The sequence below is a fragment of the Nicotiana tabacum genome, chromosome 15, assembly GCF_000715075.1.
Source record: "Nicotiana tabacum cultivar K326 chromosome 15, ASM71507v2, whole genome shotgun sequence".
In the NCBI taxonomy this organism is placed as follows: Eukaryota; Viridiplantae; Streptophyta; class Magnoliopsida; order Solanales; family Solanaceae; genus Nicotiana; species Nicotiana tabacum.
The window spans coordinates 35,953,413-35,973,277 of record NC_134094.1 but is presented as its reverse complement, the minus strand read 5'-3'; positions in this window follow the sequence as shown (position 1 = coordinate 35,973,277).

Here is a 19,865-nt window from a genome sequence, read left to right as displayed (position 1 = left end):
CGTTGCATTTTTATAGGCACGAAGAGTTAGAAGAGTAACCCTAACCCTAGTTTTTTGAAGAGGCTAAATTGTTCAAAATGGGCCTACAGTTTTGATTTGGAAGTTTTAGCCTAGTGCAACTAGTAGCCCAACTAGAATATGGATCTGTTTGGCACATTTCGAATTGTTCAATCAGTTTGGAAAATTTTCAGGTTTACTTACGGATTCATAAAAAAATCCATAATCTACAACTATTAAAATAATAACATTAAAGGTATAAAAAGATATCTCCTCTTGTCGAAGTATCGGGCCCGACTATATATATTGTGGAATCTATATATATAATCTATATATATTAAAGGAATAAAGTTTACATTATGGTTAAGCCAAGTGGCAAGCTACTATAAAGCCACTTGGCAATCTTAAGGAGAGGTTGTAGGAGACTGTCAAATAAGAAAATATCATTTAAGAACTATAAATGGAATCCCATTTATTAAAATTAAATTGAAATAAGAATTCTTTATTTAAAAATAAAGTTCAGCCACTATACTAATATTTTCTAACTGAAATTTTTTATTTGGAAAGTAAAGAATTTTGATATCAATAGTATTTGGATTCCTTTTCTAACATCGAGCGAGAAGAATATATCCTACCGTAATCTAATGTGCAATTTTAATTTATTTTAAAAATTCAATATTGTTTAATGAGTTGAAGATAAATATATTTTAAGGTTTTAACCTAAAGTTCATAATGTAGCTATATTTAATAAATTCTTTATTTCATAATGGATAATCCAAAGTGTCTGTTTTAGACTAAGTTTTCTGAACTTTTAACAAGTATACAATTAAAAATATTTTTTCAAAGGCTAAGAGTTTCAACAAAAATAATAATTACTAGAAGTTTAATAATAAAAATACTGTGATATTTTGGTGAAGTACTATATACTTTGTCATATGCACTTTTATTTTTGTCTATTATTGAATAAAATACTAAATGAAAAAATTAAATAAAATATCATACTTACTAGGGGAAATAATTTAGAAAGAGGAGGATAAAGATAGTGTGAGAGAATTTATACTTATGAAAAAATTTAAATGATAAAATAAAGCAAATAAATAATTAATTCTCAAAAAGATTATTGATAAATTCAAATATTATAGAGTGAAAGATTAAAAATAAATAAAAAATTTATTTTAAGAGAAAGAAAAACCATATTCATTATAGTATATTATAATAGAAGTACCAGATAAGGATATAAAGTAGGTGACAAGCTAATAAAAAGTTACGTAATAATGTAACCAAATTAAGTAAGAGGTAACATGATAACAATAGACAAAGAACAAAAAATAGAGAATTTTTTTTTGTAAACAAATAATATAATTGTAGATATATAGAAGGATTAGACACTTAAATTTGCTATGAGAAAGCTTTTTTGAATTATGACGAGAAAAAATATATTATATGTGTTATAAAATAAAAGCAACTTGGTAAAACATGAACAAGACATGTTGTTATATGAAATAAAAGCAATTTAGTAAAACATGAACAAGAAATGGAGATAGAGAGAAGGAAGAGATTTTCTTCTTCAATTGTGTGTATTTTCTTATCTATTACAAGGCCTTTATATTGGCATAAAAAATGAAGAAAAATATGTCATTGAATATATCATTAAGCATAGAAATATGTCATTGAATATGTCATTAAGCATTTGAGAAGATCATGGGGGAAGAGTAGACATCCACCATAATTTGATTTTTCTTATAACACTCCCCCTTGAATGTCCATAGATAATGTGCCTCATTAAAACCTTATTAGGAAAAAACCCTATAGAAAAAAAAAATTCCAATGAAGGAAAAAGAATACACATGTTTAGAAATCCGCCTTTTGGTTGCTTCATTAAAAAACTTGCAAGGAAAACCCAGTGGGACAAAACCTTATAAGGAAAAAAGAGTACAACGCGTATTAACTCTCCCTGATGAGAGCATCAATTCACGTCCTTGAGCCTTCGCATCCCAATCTTGTACACTAGTTTCTTGAAGGTTGACGTCGGTAGAGATTTGGTGAACAAATTAGCCATATTATCACTTGAACGGATTTGTTGCACATTGATATCACCATTCTTTTGAAGATCATGTGTGAAAAATAACTTTGGTGAAATTTGCTTTGTTCTATCCCTTTTATAAATCCTCTCTTCAATTAGGCTATGCATGCTGCATTGTCTTCATATAAAATTATGGGTAGTTTGTCACACTTCAAACCACATTTGTCTCGAATAAGGTGTATTATAGACCTCAACCATACACATTCTCGACTTGTTTCATGAATAGCAATTATCTCAGCATGATTAGATGAAGTAGCCACGATTGATTGCTTAGTCGATCGCCAAGATATGGCAGTGCCTCCATATGTAAACACATAGCCTGTTTGAGATCGAGCCTTGTGTGGGTCATATAAATACCCAGCATCGGCATAACCAATAAGATCGAGACTACAATCATTGCCATAAAATAATCTCATATCAGTAGTCCCTTTTAGATACCACAATATGTGTTTGATTCCATTCCAATGTCTCCTTGTAGGAACAGAGCTATATCTTGTTAAGACATTAACTGAAAAAGTTATGTCAAACCTTGTAATGTTATAAAGATATATTAGTGCACCAATTGCACTAAGATATGGTACTTCAGGACCAATAAGTTCTTCATTATTTTCATGAGGTCGGAATGGATGTGCTTTATCCATATATAATCGCTTTAAAATTATTTTGGTGTATGCTGATTGATGGACAAAAATTTCATCTTTCATATACTCAATTTGTAGACCAAGACAAAATTCTATCTTTCCAAGATCTTTCATTTCAAATTCTTTCTTTAAATAGTCTACTGCTTTAGGAAGCTCCCTAGGAGTTCCAATGATATTTAAATCATCAACATACACGGTGATTATAACAAATTTAGATCCAGATCTTTTTATAAAGATACAAGGACAAATTGAATCCTTCTTGTACCCTTCTTTCAACAGGTACTCACTCAGGCGACTATACCACATGCGCCCTGATTGTTTCAATCCGTATAAGGATTTTTGAAACTTTATTTAATAAATTTCTTGAAAACCTTAATATGCTTCAGAACAATTTAAATCCTTCAATGATTTCCATTATACGCATATCACATTTTTCTTGTATTGCCAGATTAAAATCTGAAATGGCAACATCCACCACAGGAGAACATGTCTCTATATAATCAATGTAAGGATATTTACAAATTTTCTAGTGACACAAGTCATCTTTATGTTTATCGACTTGACCTTTTTTTTCGCACAAGAATGCATTTATACCTCCACTGGCTTTTTACTTTCAGGTGTTGGGACTATCCGTCCAACTTCATATTTTTCAGGTGAAATCAATTTTTATTGCTTATTTTTTATTTGGCCAATCATTTATCTGTCCATATTTCATGATAGATTTGAGCTCAAGATCCTCGTCAATATTAATAATATTGAGCGCTACATTATATTAACAATATCGTCGACGATCATTTTATATCGGTTCTACTATTACCCAATAAAGACATAACTTATTGAGATCTCGTTATCTTATTATTTTCAAGTACCTGAACCTTTCCCATGAGGTTTTATGAAGTGTTATGTCGTGGTGCTCTTCTAGAGCACTTGCCTCCTTATTATGACCATCTTGAACATTTGCTCCTCTCCTTTTTCAAGGAGTTTTATCTTTGGAACCGATTAGTCTATTATGCTTCATGCATGCCATAGACTCTATTCATTATGAACTTTATTTTATTTGAAGCATTAGCACCTGAATATGATATTTAACTTTGGGTCAGCAAATACGTCTGGCAATATTTTGCAAATGAATTATCCCTTGAACTTCAAGTTCACATTTTCTCATACGAGGATCTAGATGTACTCATAATAATTCATTATATGCATTACTTTTTCAGCTGCCCATTTTCTCCCCCTATTGTTGGGATCACCGACACATATCCCTAGCCTTATTTGGGGATCCATCTTTATACATTGTGGTGGGATAATTAAATCATATAGCACATTCATATTTTTAGATGGAAATTATTTGATTCCTGACCCTGAACCGATTGTGATAGGGAGAACTTATCTTAATTTGGCTAGATGCGTACAAGTGTTGTTGTATATTAAATAATACATCACATACCAAATTTTATTTTGGCAATTTTATTCTCATAACTAATGGTTTAGCTATAATTGGAGGCATATAATTTCTGCTAAATCAACTTGGATTTAAACCAGTATTATCAAGATAAATAATCATAATGTATATTTTGAAACTGTGCTCTAATAATTTGAGCAATCAATCTTGCAAAAGTCAAACTGCAAGTTGATAACAAATGCACATGTGACCAAAGAATAGATGCATCTATTAAAATCATATAATAGTAAACGGTCGACATGATAGGTGACTGGGCCCATATATTTATCACCTTTTATTAGTTCCAGAAATCAAAGGATTCAATCCCAAATTTAACTGATATATCATGAGAATAAGCAGCACAAGAGAATTCTTGAAGAATCTTATATTTCTTCAATATATGTCAATGTAATTCTCAATTAATTTTTCGCATTATAATTGAACCGAGCTGGTCAACCGGTCATGCCAACTAATATTTATTTTAGTAAACCTCTAGTTTACTTGTGACATATGATTCCATCATCATGCTTATATTTGTGTAGTATAAATAGAAATAAAATAGGGTAATCTTTTATATTTATCCGTTATGATTATAGAAATATGAAAATATTCAATATTCCTTTCATTTATAGTCTCAATATGCCAACCACTTTGACTTATACATTTGAAACTCAAAAAGTTTCTTTTGAGACTTTACAATATCAATGTCGTGAATACTTTTATTCATCCGAGTAGTAACAAATTAATTTTTCCGGAGCTCTTAACAACTTTTGTACTACAAGATCTTTTGTCACACCATTCATATAGTAAATGTCTCCTTCATGGAGAAAATTATATCATAATAAATTGTCATTGTCAAAATCATCATAAGCAAAGTGATTTTTTTTTTTTTGCTTTAATTTTGCCTTTAATAACCTTCTATAAGGCACAACAAAATATATTTTTTGCTGTATCACATGTACGCGACCAATGACATATTCATGTAACCACACAATAACATTTATTCTCTTTATTTCACTCAAACCTCCCTCGGAGGTGAGTTGTGTGGTATTCATCCAATCATGCATTGCATGTCTTTATTCATTACTTTTATAACATATTACAACATTCACCTTTAGGAATGGGTCTGCATTCTCAATGCTTATCACAAGTCACATTCTCTTCAATGAATGTATCATAATCGGCGGCGTGCTTTATTATTTTGCATACCAATTTGATGGTAAACATTGCATTCACATTTTAAATTATTTTGCATATCAATTTGATGGTAAACATTGCCTTCACATTTTGAAGAACTATTATTATTATTATTATTGTGAAGGCAATGTTTACCTCTTGAGTTAAACTATTCATAATGTCATTTGGATATAATTCTCAACAATAGACTTTCGTTTACTCAAATCAGCTAAGTAATTAGTGTCAAACAGATATATGAAATGCAAAATAATATTGAAAATTCACATGTGGTCTTTGCTGCAATAAGCATACTTCAAGATCAAAGTGATATGACTAGGACATTAAAGAAAAATAATGTATCAAATAGAATAATATAGTACTACTAGTTACCATGCACTTTTGTGGAAACTAAGTATTATGCTCTTTAGAAAAACAAAGAGATATAGCAGAACCTTTAATTGAAAAAATCATTGACAATATTTTTAACATTAATGAAAAAGTCAATACTGGAATGACTCTACCATCTTGTTGCCTCCCACATCAGTTATAAAATAGGAGCAGTTATGTATTTTAAGTCACAAGAAACTAAAACCTTTTTATTTATTTAATGGAGTGTACTAAGAATATCATGTACAAATAATGAAAAATTGGGTTGCACAGATACAAACTCACTCAATTTTTCAATATACGAGAATTAAAAGTTTTGATTAGCCAATGCTAATTCAAAATATTTTTCCATTTGGATCGTATATTTATTTATCAATAATGTATGCTAGTTGTGCTATTAAGATTACCCGAGAGAAACTTACCTCACATTACCTTTTCAAAAGTCAGAATGGCGCATGATGGTCAAGCATATATTTTATAGGAAAACGTTCAGTTAAGAAAAATTTTACATAAGGTTCTTGCTTTTTTTTAACTAAGGAACCAAAGTTCCTCAAATGACTTTGCAAAAGCTGTAGTAGCTCCCCAATTTCTTGTACTTCATTTGGTCTTTAGTTTAGTACGTAACTCTTGGCTGCATCATTATATACTTCTGGTTCTTATAATAAGATCTATATAAACAGGATACGAGATGAAAGAGATCAGACCAAACTTACAACAAATATTAGAAACTCGTTCATTGAAATAGATATTGATAATGAAACAAAATAAAATAAGTAAAACATGGAGCAGTAATTAGTTTACATTTAAGTATTTTCCTTTATAAAGTATAACACTTAAGAATATGAATGAATTTGTAAGAAGAAAATACTTAGCATTGGAAACTTTCATAACAAATAAAGAACCTATGAGAAAAACGAATAAAAAAATAAATTAATTAAAAAGAATTAGAAAACGTATCTTAGCATTAGCATTATATGCCTTATCACAGTGTACTGGTCTCCTCAATATTAGGCACGGCAGGAACATGCCTTTTATGATGTAGGATAATTTTGTAGATATAAGTAACTCAATTGATTAGGGCATCGTGCTGATAACGTGTTATAAAATAAAAGCAACTTAGTAAAACATGAACAAGACATGTTGTTATATAAAATAAAAGCAATTTAGTAAAACATGAACAACAAATGGAGATAGAGAGGAGGAAGAGATTTTCTTCTTCAATTATGTGTATTTTCTTATCTATTACAAGGCCTTTATATAGGCATAAAAAATGAAGAAAAATATGTCATTGAATATGTCATTAAGCATAGAAATATGTCATTGAGCATTTGAGAAGATCATGGAGGAAGAGTAGACATCCACCATAATTTGATTTTTCTTATAACAATATGGATAATATCACGCAATTGAAAACATAATTTATAAACCTAAAATGTAAAACATTTACAATGAAATAATGCCAAGCAACAAATTAACAATATAAAGATGTAATGAAAATTGTCATGTAGTTAAGTTTAAAAAAATTAAAGTCAAAGCCCTATACGAAAAACAAAAGGAAAAAAACATTAATTGCTTATTGCACGTAATACTAAATAATAATTACTAAAAGTATTAGTAGATTTATGAAAAATAATAAAAGAACTTCTTCGTTTAAACTTTGGCCTATTCTCAAAAGAATTAGAACAATAATACGATATGTTTATATTGTAGATAAAACACGAAATGTGAACAAATAATTAAAATATTATATGATTGAAAATAATATATATAGAGGAGAATAGAAATAATGTGAAGGGGTCTTACACTTTAAATTTGTTTAATAAAATAATTAAATAGGACAAGATTATTATTGATATATTTAAACAAAAACAAATTAGATTTAAATAACAAAAGGACAAAGTTAAATTAAATTTCAGGAGTAATACAAAACTATATCGTATTATACTAAAAGTGGAGCAATGAGTAAGAACATTAAGTAAAATGATAAACTAATAAAAAGTCACATGGCAATATAGCAATACGAAGTGATGAATAATAATGCTTAAAATTGGAGCTATGGAACAAAATGCCAAAGTTAAATTAAAATTTCAGTTTTTAAGAAGCAAAAAAAAAAAATTTCTTCCGAGAAGTACTTTTTTGAAAAGCACTTTTGAGAAAAATTCACTTAGAAGCACTTTTAAAAGTTTGGCCAAACACTAATTGTTCCTCAAAAATATTTTTCAAATTAATTAGCCAAACACAAATTGTTTCTCACCATAAGTACTTTTTTGAAAAGCACTTTTAAAAAAATATTTCTCAAAATAAGCAGATTTTAGAAGTTTGACCAAACATGCTATAAGAAAGTGGTAAGCTAATAAAAAGTCATATGGCAACATAACAATACTAAGTAATGAATAATACAATAACAATAAGCAAGGAAACAAAAAAAAATGAACAAACTTTTAGAAATTAATTTATATATGTAAGCATTATAATTTGAATCAAGACAAGAAAATTGGTATAATATATCACATAACTGAAATCTTAGCAAAATAAGAGTCAAGAAACATATTTATTAAAAAAAAAGAATTCCATGCTACAGAGATTAAAATGAAACAATTGATCATATAAAAATTTAAGTATTAAATAGAAGTCATAATTTTATATATAAAATAAAATAAAGGAATTTATTGAAGATAATCCAAAAATAGATACAATATTAAATCTATCGGTAAATGTTTTAATATGGTAATAGAAAGCTTCACACTTTACGATTTAATTATAAATAAAATAATAAATTTTGAAGAAAAAAAATCACCGTAAATAATGTACGAGAAGTCGAGAAGAGAGGAGACAAAGATAATGCTAGCATATTTATAAGTTATATAACACTCAAAAATAATATTGAATTTAGAAAATAAAGGAAATTTATTGCCTTTATAATACAAAATATATACATTACTAAAAATATCAAGATTTTTATTTAACATGGTAATGAAAAGTTTTTAACTTTATGATTATTACATTATTTTAATTATACAACAACAACAACAACAACTCAGTATAATCTCACTAATGGGATTTGGGGAGGGTAGTTTGTACGCAGACCTTACCCCTACCCTAGGGTAAAGAGGCTGTTTCCGATAGACCCTCGGCTCCCTCCCTCCAAGAACTCCTCACCTTGCTCTTGGAGTGGCTCGAACTCACAACCTCTTGGTTGGAAGTGGAGGGTGTTCACCACTAGAGCAACCCGCGTTAGAGGGGAAGATTAGCAAAGCGGAAAAAGAAAGAGGGAAGGGGAGCAACATCTTATTCTCTTCGCGAGAACTTCCGGATCGGACCCCCTCTCCGTCGAAAGAAATGAGATTAAACAAAAAAGTTATTCGATGACTATGACTCATATCCTTTGTTTCATAGAGATTATTTCGCACAGTGCATTAAAAATTAACATAGCAATTAAAATTTGGTTAAACAATACGATCGAATGTGCTCTAAGATCATAATATATTTTTTAATATTATCCGTACATCGCGCGGGTTCTAATACTAGTACTATATCTTATAACTATGATGCCATCCTCCATGAAAATAAGTTGCATCCTCCATTAAATAGATTCTCCATCTTGAGATTCTTTCGTTATTTCAATTTCATTCTCCACTTTGGTATACTTACCAGGAATATTTTCTTTCAGTCAATTCATCACCTTCGATATCATTTTAATCAGAGAAAATCAATCTTCAAAAAATTAAATATAATGAGTTATTAGGTTTAATAATTATACATTATATAATATATAATATACAATATGTAATACATATATATCATATATTATATGTAATTATAAAATATAAAAACATTAATAACACTTTAAAATCCAACATAGAATAATTTTATTACTGTCTACCTTTAATTTATATTATACTATATATACATATATAAATATATAAATATATAATATCTTGTACATAAAATAAAATATATAATATATTGTATCTTACTGTATATTAGTACTGCATAATATATACTAATTGTACGGAGAAGTCTAAGTTAGGTGTTAAGAAATATACTATATTTGAGTATGAAGAAGGGTATAAGAATTTTGTAGGGGGTGAAGGACAGGGGTTGAGATATTGTGTTCTATATGTTCAGGGACTACTTATATATACGTAAAAGGGAGGAAAGAAGTTAGGGACAATAGGATATACTTGAATCTTTTTAATGGAGAAATTGGGAAAAAATTAATACCGATAAATATATTTTAGGTGAGAGAGAATCTCATGAGAGAGATATTAGGATACGTTTTAGGTGAGAGAATCTCAAGAGAGAGAGATTTTAGCGATATGAAAAGTTGTAGATTTTAAAATAAATTATATTTTATATAATTTTCTCAAAGTAGTTGTAACTTATTTAATTAACTTCTAAATAAATTGTATTACATGTAAATTCCTCTTTCTTCTTTTTCGTCCATCAATTAATTTTTCTATTCCTTTTTTTTTTCCTTACTCTTCCTTTTTATGTGTTTTTATTTGACTCAAATCTCCAATCCAGGAGTGCCAGTAAATGTACCTTGCCACTAGAGCAAGTCTCACTAATTGTGCGATAAATGATTGTTACAACTTATTATTTTTTTTTGCATATTTTGGGGTTTGAGAAGGCCCGACTAGAGAAAATCAGAAGAGAATCTTGTGTTAATCCAACTTCACACCTACAAATAACAAGATACCAATGAGTTGCTACTACAATTTTATTATAGTTCAAATGGTAGTTATACTAATATTCATTCCCTAGAACTGAAGAAAACAAAAGTAGGAAATCACGACATTTAGAACTTGATCCTTCCATCACGATAATTGAGTCTCTATCTCATTTCACAGGGAGCGTATCCAAACGATAAATCTGATTTAGTAAGAGTGTCCTAATTTTAACTTCAACTTTTAAAGTTCTATATTATACTTTTCAAAATATAATATCTGTACGTTAAAATTTTTAGTGTTTATACATATATGAACATGTTATAATAAGCTATATATATCTACCACTACACATGAAAGATTGTCGTGCTGATTCAATCTAGATGTTCATTGTGTAGCCAAATATGTGTCACCTATATATGACCTACATATATACCTTCCCTCTCCTCAGTTGTACTAAAAGATTGTATAGATGAAGATGAAGAGAAGATGCTGAAATGGTTGTGAGGAAAGGAGAAAACGGGCTTGATGCCTTTGAAACCCTCATTAAACTTGTGTATGATTTAGTTTGTCTTTTAATATAATGCCAATAAACTATTCAACTGCATCCAAGATTTTGCTAAAAGACAAATTCAACCTCAGATCATCAGCTTTGCATTGCAGAGTTTTCACAGAAACGGCTTCTACAGCATGCAGCTCTTGTCAAGAAAGAAGCACAAACAACAACAAAAAAAATACTCAGCAACTATAGCAATGAGTTAAATAAACTATTTTCTATATATATATATATATATATATATATATATATATATATATATATATATATATATATATATATATATATATATGTGTGTGTGTGTGTGTGTGTGTGTGTGTGTGTGTGTCATTGAAAAAAGTTTTGAAGATTTGAATTCGAATTCGGATTTTAAAAAAATATTATTTGTTTGGATTGGTTCTTGTTGCAAACGATATCATTTGGGAATATTCTTTGGAGATTATATATTAATTTTGAGGATGTTTGGTGAAGATTAGAGTTGAATTTGGCTGAATTTCATATTGAAAGTCGGAAAAAAAAGAGAATACATGTACATGCAATACAGATACAAAATTATATTATAGTTGTATGTAAATTGTATTTAAGTTGTATTCTATTGTAATTATATTTGTTTATTTGAATGTTGTATGAAAGTTAAAAATTAGTTGTATACTGTAGGAATGATTGTATAAAATTTGTATTTAAATTATAAATATTATCGTTTTAAATGAACTCGTTGATATGTATCAAAATTGTATTAAGAGAGAAAGTTTTGATTGGAATTTCAGAGAAGAAGAAGAACACACGACATACAAAATATATACAAAATACATACGAAAGGCATATTGTATAAAATTTATATGAAAATTATACTTAAGTTGTATGATATTGTAGTTGCATTTAATTGGGTAAAAATAATGTATGAAAGTTATAGATAAGTTATAAATAAGTTGTATATATACTATATATTAGGTGTATAAAATTTGTTTTTAGTTTGTATGTTGTTGTAGATGTATCAAATTTGTACGAAATTTATTTTTATTTCGTATGTTGTTGTACCATGCAATATTATTTTCTCACTCGATTTGTTAAAGAAAGAAAAGTAGAGAATAAATTCTAAATCCACTCATGTGCACTGATTCATGTTTGTTTGAACTGAAAAACTTGAATATTGATGGGAACTGAATAATTTAGGTGAAGAAATTTCGAGTTTCACATTAAAAGTGTCATCGTTGATTTTCCATTTTTGTTGTTGGAGGTGGAAGCGTTGAACATTTTACTTAAATTCCAATAGGCAACACTGAAAAGATTACAAAATTTTATCATATGTGATATTCAAGCAGTAGGAATATTGGACATAATGGTTATTATCTTATTGTAGGGAGAATGGTGATTTAAAATTTAGTATAGTACCGAGTTTGGCACTCAATTAAAAGAGTTTTGGGTAGAGAGAGAAGCGGTAGAGAATATGGAACGAGAAGAGGAGAAAAAAAAAATAGTATAACTGAATCCCCTAATTTAAGGTACTAATAATGGATTGTATATGAATTGTAAGAAAACGATAGTTATAGCAGGTAATATACAAATTTAGGATAACTTTTGATAGGTTTAAAGTATCTTAGATTTATATTTTTATGATCTAACAAACTTATTGTCAAGAACCAGATAAAGGACGTGATGCACACTTGGTATATTTATCCATCAATGGACTTAAGCTAATGTGAGTTGTATGACTTCAGATAGAAAAGAACCAACTCAGGGATCTGATCCCTTGGAGCTTCCCTGACAGCAGTACGAAGTCAACTCTACAGTTGAAAAATGACTGCCTGCATTGTACATGCTATAGTGCAGAAACAGTGCAGCAGTCACTTCCTATTGGGAAGGGCTTTTTACCAACTAAGTGTTTACATCATCCAAGTACTGTCATTCAAAGGATATTAACAAGAAGCATTACAACAAAACATCACTTGAACACTTTGTGAATTGATTCAAGTACTCCAGATCTGATAATCAAGTATTGAAGTCACAAGTGCATCAAGAACAAAGTACAACACTACTACGGACCAGTTCCTACAACAAGTCTTTTGTATGTCCTTAGTTGAGTTGTAACTTTGTATTTGTTCTTCATTGTAATTCCTACTTTGCTTATTTAGAAGCTTTAATTAGGAACCTTGAAAAACCATAAACCCTTAGTGTTTGTGTCATGACTATAGTTAGTCATGAGTTGAAGTCTTTGTAATAGGTGTATTGCAAAGTGACTTGTAATAGGTGTATTGCAAGTTAGTGAGGGATTAAGAGTTTAATTCCTAGGTTGCAATAGGTTGTAATCTAAAGATTGCTCAGTAGTGAAGTTAAAATCCTACCATTGTAGGTCGTGATTTTTTATCCCCTTGAGCAGGGATTTTTTCACGTAAAAATCTCTCGTGTCATTTACTTACTGGTTCATTAGCTATTTCTGTGGAAACTGGTATAGGACCAGGTCTCTATACAGTTTGGTGGACTCATACATTCTATCAAGTGGTATTAGAGTGGGTTCTTTCTTAAAGGTTAACACCTAAAAAGGATCATCATCATGGTTGCTCCACCAAACTTCGAGGAAGGACAATAAACCTATAGACCCCCGAGATTGAACGACCAATACTATGGCTGGTGGAAAACTAAAATGCACGACTTTATAATGGCAGAAGATTCCGAGTTATGGGATGTTATTTGTGATGGTCCATATGTCCCAACAAAGAAGGCCGGAGACCCTGATGTAACAATGCCAAAAAATAGGAAAGAATACAACGACGCAAACAAGAAAGTAGTAGAGAAAAACTTTCGCGCCAAGAAGATTTTGGTATGTGGCATAGGACCTGATGAATACAACAGGATATCAGCCTGTCAATCCGCCAATGAGATATGGGAAGCTTTACAAACAGCACATGAAGGAACCACTCAAGTAAAACAGTCAAAGATTGACATGCTCACCACAGAGTATGAGCTTTTTAGAATGAAGGATGATGAATCTATTCAAGATATGCACACATGATTCACGTCTATCATAAATGAGATACACTCGCTTGGTGAAATCTTCCCAAGGAACAAGCTTGTGAGGAAAATTCTTAGCGTTCTGCCCATCTCCTGGGAGAGAAAAGTGAATGCCATTACTGAAGCCAAGGATCTGCAAACACTGACTATGGACGATCTAGTTGGAAATCTAAAGACCTATGAGATGAAGAGAAAGAAGGACAGTGAAAAAGAGAACCAAAGAAGGAGAAGAACCTGGTACTCAAAGCTAAAAACAACGATTCGAGTGAGAAGGATAGCGATATGGCATACCTTACCAGAAGGTTTCAGAAAATGGTTCGAAGGAATGGAGGCATACTAAAGAGAGGCAGTTCCAGCAAACCAAAGAATTATGACCCCTGTCATAAGTGTGGAAAGACAGGGTATTTCATCAAGGACTGTCCTCTTCTGAAGCAAGAATATTTCAAGCACAACTCTGATAAAGTAGCCAAGAGGAACCCGGTTCCTGACAAACGCTTCAAAAGAAAAAAACGCAGCCGACAATGTTGTGAAGAAAGCTCTTGCAGCATGGGGAGACTCCTCCAATGAATCAGAAGAAGAAAATGATGCAGGTGATAGTTCCATGATGGCAGTTGAAAAATAAAGCAAATGAATATGACTCAATATTTGCTTTGATGGCTCAGTCAGACGATGATGAAGATGATGACAATGATGAGGTAAACTTTATGGATGTTCAGAGGAATCTGAAATCCTACTCTCCCAAGAAACTCATGTCATTAGCTAATGTCTTGATTGATGCATATCATAGCCTTATGAGTGATAAGGATGCCTTGACCATAGAGTTGGGAGATGCTAAGCACACTAGAAATGAATTGGTGGTTTGTGTTGTTGACCTGAAGGAAACTATAGAAAATCTGAAAAATGAGAAGGAGTATCTAACAGAAAATATTGCTAGTGTAGAACATGAAAGGGATGATTTAATGGTAGTTGTAGTTGACTTGAAAGAAACCACAGAGAACTTTAGTAGAGAAAAGAGTGCCTTAGTGGAGAAAGTTTCCATTACTGAGCAAGAAAGAGATGATCTCTTAGTGGTAATCATAGACCTAGAGGAAACAATTGAGGGACTTAAAGCAGAATGTAGGCCTGGAAATTCTGAAAAGGGGAAGGAAGTAGCTAGTGAGGCACACATTAACTTGAAAATGAGCTGAATAATGTGAAAACTAGTCTGTGTGTTAAGCTTGAGAAAAATAGGCAGCTTCAAGCAGAATTGGAAAAAGTAAAAAAAATGATCTTGAGAAATCTCTTAAGCGGACCTGGTCCTTAGATGTTATTACTGACATGTACTTTAATAATGGTGGAAACAGGCAGGGAATAGGGTTCCAAAGGGAGAAAGTTCCCTATAACCCTCATAGCAAGTACGTCAATGTACCTGATAACTAGCTTTGTACCCACTGTGGGAACAATGGGCATTTCAAGGAAAATTGCCAAGCTAGAGTCCAGTCTGTTCAGAAAAATAAAGTTTTTGCTAAAAAAGTAACTACTGGAAGAGGACCAGGTGCCACTCACAAAAAATGCATGTTGCCTGCATGGACTAGAAAAGCTCTCATTCATCCCTTTTCTCATTACAAGGGACCTAAACTTATTTGGGTTCCTAAATCTAACCCTTGATTTATCTGTGCAGGAAACAGTGAAAGGAAGCATTCAACAATAGATTATGGATAGTGGATGCTCTAAGCATATGACTGGGAATACCATGGACTTCCTTTCACTAAAAGCCCTGCAAGGAGGGTATGTATCCTTTGGAAATGGGAAAAGGAGTACATTCTTGGTGTTGGAAAAGTTGGAAAGTCTCTCTCACACTCAATTGAGAACGTGTACTATATAAATGGTCTGAAGTATAGTCTCTTGAGTGTTTCTCAAATCTGTGATAAAGGAAACAAGGTGGAGTTCTTGTCAGAGGTATGCACAGTTACTAATCTGGTAACTGGTGAAGTGGTACTAGTGGCCAAAAGATACAAGAACATCTATGTTGCTGATTTCGAGTCCCTACACAGTGGTGATATGAGCTGCTTGAAAGCAGTTGATGATGATGCAGAGTTATGGCACAGAAGGCTGGGACATGCAAGCTTCTCTCCTCTTAACAAGCTGATACAGAAGGACTTTGTTCGTGGATTGCCAAATTCAAAATTCAAGGAGCACAGAGTGTGTGATGCATGTGCTAGAGGAAAGCATGTGAAATCCTCATTCAAGCCAAAGAAGGATGCCAGCACATAAAAGCCACTTGAACTCCTTCATATGGATCTATGTGGCCCTGTGAGAGTGCCAAGCAGAGGAGGAAAAAGATATATTTTTGTGATAGTAGATGACTACTCAAGATTCACTTGGACACTGTTTCTCATAATCAAGGATGAGACCTTCGAAGTGTTTGTAGCTTTTGTCAAGAAAATCCAAGTGAAGATGGATTCAAAAGTGGCTTGCATCAGATCCAAACATGGAACAGAATTTGACAATGCTAAGTTTGATGAATTATGTAGTGAAAATGGCATCACCCACAACTTCTCCACTCCAATAACTCCACAGCAAAATGGAGTTGTAGAAAGGAAGAACAGAACCCTTGAAAATATGGCTAGAACAATGCTTATTGATAGTGGGATAGCCAAAAACTTCTAGGCAGAAGCCATAAATATAGTCTGCTACTTGGTGAACAGGTGCATGATCAGATCCTTCCTGAACAAAACTCCCTATGAACTGCTTAATGGAAGGAATCCCAAGCTGACTCACCTAAGAACATTTGGGTGTACATGCTATGTTCTCAACAATGGAAAGGATCAGCTTGGAAAATTTGACGCCAAAAGTGATGAAGGAATTCTTTTGGGGTATTCCTCTCAAAGCAAAGCTTACAAGGTTTACAATAAAAGGACTCAGTGTGTGGAAGAAAGTGTTCATGTAATCTTCAACGAGACACTTCCATCTGGTGAGAAGAGCAACAAGGAAGATGAAGACAGTGAGCCACTGCTGGTTCCAGGAGAGATCATTGACATGGCAAATGGAAAGGAAAATATGATGAGTCAAATGAAGGAGACAAATGAAGACAATGCAACCTATTCCTCTCCAATTCAAGAGGAACCAGGTATACACATCACAACCACTGAAGCTGAAGAAAGAGTAGTTGATGCAGTTCAAAGTACCCCACAGGCAGCAGAAAGAGGAATTCAAGGGAATCATTCAAGATTACCTAGTTCCTCTACTAATGAGATTCAAGTTCCAAATTGGGAACATAAAAGCTCTCATCCTTTCGATAATATAATAACCCCCTTGATTCTGGAGTCCAAACTAGATCAAAAGCAAGAAATTCACTTTCCTTCTCAGCCTTCCTCTCCCAAAGAGAACCCAAAAATATTAAGGAAGCCTTGAAGGATGCAGACTGGATCACAGCTATGCAGGAGGAGCTGCATCAATTTGAAAGGAACAAAGTATGGCACCTGGTACCTAGACCCTCAGATAGAACCATCATAGGAACCAGGTGGGTATTCAGGAACAAGCTTGATGAGCATGGAAACACTATAAGGAACAAGGCAAGGCTAGTTGTCCAAGGTTACAATCAGGAGGAAGGGATTGATTATGATGAGACTTTCGCTCCAGTTGCTCGTATGGAAACCATCAGAATTCTCATTGCCTTTGCATCTCATATGGAATTCACCTTGTTCCAAATGGATGTCAAAAGTGCATTTTTGAATGATTTTCTAAAGGAAGAAGTCTATGTTAAGCAACCTCCAGGTTTTGAATGTCATAAACATCCTGAATATGTGTTCAAATTGGACAAGGCACTATATGGTTTGAAACAGGCTCATCGAGCTTGGTATGAAAGGTTGTCAAGGTTTCTCTTAGAAAATGGCTTTACAAGAGGAAAAATTGACAATACTGTGTTTCTGAAGAAACGAGGAAGGAACCTGCTCATTGTTCAGATATGTTGATGATATTATCTTTGGGGCGACATCTGACTCATTTTGTGAGGAATTTGCAAAACTCATGGGAAGTGAGTTTGAGATGAGCATGATGGGGGAGCTAAACTTTTTCTTGGGTCTTCAAGTGAAGCAGTCCACGAAGGGAACTTGTATGAGTCAGCAGAAATATATCAAGGAACTTTTGAAGAGGTTTGATATGAAAGCGTCAAAGGTGATTGACACCCCCATTGCCACTACCGCCAAGCTAAACATGGATGAATCTGGCTATCCTGTAAATCAAACAATGTATCGAGGCATAATTGGATCACTCCTCTACCTCACTGCCAGCAGGCCAGATATTGCATTCAGTGTGGGTTTATGTGCAAGGTGTCAATCAAATCCCAAGGAATCTCATCTAAAAGCTGCTAAAAGGATTCTGAGATATCTTAAGGGAACAAAGGACATGGTTTTGTATTACCCTTCAGGTGACAACTTTAATCTTGTTGGTTATGCTAACTGATAATTGTATCTTGCCTCACATTTTGCTCATGTCTCGAAGATTTGAGATGTATAATATAATAATTTGTGCTAAATTGTGGTATTTCTATGTGTAAGAATCATTCGGATGCAATTTGGGACGAAATGGCGCGAATTGGAGCAAAAATTGTGAGGAAAAGGCAAAAAGTGAAATTCGAGGGCCACAGCCAGCGTAGGGCGCTGGCTGTGGCACAATTTACAGCAGCCAAAATATTTGAGCGCCAGGGCCAGTGCCCCACGCTCACCTGGACGCTCAAGATGGGAAAGTGTCCTTTTTTGACTAGGACTCGGTTATTTCAACCCCTAGATGCCCCCAACTCATATAAAAGCCAACCTAAACCTATTTTAAAAGGAAGAGGATGTTTTGAGAGAAAAAAACACAAGCACAAAGCCACCTTGGAGGCCGAAATTCATCAAGTTCCATCTTTCTCTCACCAAACTTAGTATTTTTTATGTTTCTTTGTATGATTTGTTGTTTGGCTACCATGTCTATGTGGAGCTAAACTTCACGTTCTAGGGTTGTGGTTCTTTCATGACTATTGTTATTCGGATATTGATTTTGCCTTCTTGATTTATCATATTGGTTTATTTATTCAATCTTGCGCTTAATTATTTAATTGCTTGATCACCAATTAAATACTATCTACGAATCTAGAATTGAACTCGAAAGTGGGAATTCTAGATTGCATATAGGATTGAGTAGAGCAAGTTCTAGAACTCGGGCATCGGGGAACGGATTCGTGGTTAGGATAGACATATACTTAATTGCCTTGCTTGGTTGATTTACAGGAATTATAAATGCGTTCTTGTTGATTCTAACTCCATAGACATAAAGGCGTTAGGTTATCTTGAATAGGCAAGTAAGAACTCGACAGATTCTTATGAGCAATATTAACCCCGTCAACCAATAAGCTAGATAAATTAGTCGGTCAATTCAATTGAAGAATACAATAGGATTGTTAGATAACCCATAACCCTAGATCGTTTTCATTACATTGATATCATAAAAATCTGCTCTTTCTCTGTTCAAAGTTCATTATTTATATTTTTTTATTTAATTAGTTTAGAATCAAATATTTTTAGGTTTAATTCTTGTTTAGATAATTAGGATAGTCTAATTTAGTTAATAGTTAATCACAAGTCCTCGTGGGTTCGACATCCGACTTTTAGTCACTTTATTACTTGACGATCGCGTATACTTGCGTGTGCGTTTGGCCGCAACAAGTTTTTGGCGCCGTTGCCGGGACTTAGAATTAGCTATTTTTCTAGATTAGGCTTTTACTTATAACTTTATATATATTTTTCTTTTTGTAAATATTTTTAATTTTATAACTATTTAACTTTTCTCTTAGTGTGTTTCTAGTTCTCTCAACATGACATCTAGGGATGAAGTATCCGGAGGTAAGGTTATTGATGAAGACGCTTGATTGACGGAAGACTGTTAT